Here is a 1299-nt window from a genome sequence, read left to right as displayed (position 1 = left end):
TAATGTCAATAAGTCATCAGGAGTGAATTCACTTCTTACTTTCTTGATCTGTTTCCTATTTTCTAACTTCATTGGAATAGTAGGACCATTAGTGATCCTATCTCATAACTCATAGTCTTCTCCTTGAATGAATGTTTCTATCCTAGATTTCTACCAAATAAAATGAGAACCATCAAAGAGTGGAGGTGTAATAGTGGATTGACCTTCACTATGATCGGTAGGTGGTGCAGAATTCATCATATTGATCTTTGTCTTAGGTGCTAGCCCTTTTTAATATAGCATGTCTCTGATACCACTTGTTAGAGTTCGTGCCCTACTTATTATCTTATTTTTCTCCTAACTATTGCTTATCGATGAAACGAGTTGCCTGACGTGTTCCACTGATGTGTTTCAAGGAAGCAGTAAAATAGAAAGTAAAGAACACAATGATTTTTATGTGGAAAACACCCGACTCAAAAAGGTGTAAGAAACCTCGACCTGCACCTCTACAGGATTTAACCTCAACTTCACTAAATAACTCTAAGCCTCAACAACAACTGATTACAAAACTCTTGTAACCAACAAATAGGAATCATAAACTCTGATCCCTATATCTCAACAACTAGGAATTATAAACTCTAATTCCCTTAACTTAATGACTAGAAATTATAAACTCTAATTCCTAACTACGCACACACCTCCCAAGGTATGCGTTCCCAAAGTCTCTAAGTTTTTCCCAACTCGAAGACTATCTCCTAATTCAGTTTATAACACACTAAAACTAATATTACATCAATAGCTCAAACACAATGAACAACTCTAAAAATCAAAGCTAAAACTCTTAGCTGGATTCTATACTTAGGACCTGGTTCTTCAATGTGTTTCTTCAGTGATTGAATAGCACTTCGTGAATTCAATTTGTCGATTGTGCTTTTCTGCTTTGTAAGTGCGTGAATTACTCTGAATGATGCATCTTCTATTTAAGCACAGCTCTCCAAAGAGTCATTCTTTATTTTAAATTCCTCTTTTAATCAAAACTCTCATTACATAGAGTTCTACTTCAAGTGAGACTCCTACTTCAATTCCAACTCTTGTCTCCTTAGTGTTGTAGTCAAACTTCAACTCTTTAAATTAACTTATCTTCAAGTATTTTACTCAACTACAACTTCTTTAATTTTTCACGTTATCAGTAGCTTGAGTATATCAGAATTAGGCTTGCTCATTCGTTCCTGACTTTCAATAATCTTTGTTTGCATCTATCAGTAAAACCTGAAACCTGCCTTTCTATGCTTGGACCAATTCAAGTAACATGTTCCATTC

Source organism: Capsicum annuum, chromosome 9 (assembly GCF_002878395.1).
Source record: "Capsicum annuum cultivar UCD-10X-F1 chromosome 9, UCD10Xv1.1, whole genome shotgun sequence".
NCBI classification, from domain to species: domain Eukaryota; kingdom Viridiplantae; phylum Streptophyta; class Magnoliopsida; order Solanales; family Solanaceae; genus Capsicum; species Capsicum annuum.
The sequence above is the reverse complement of the archived record's forward strand: the minus strand, read 5'-3'. Positions refer to the sequence as shown.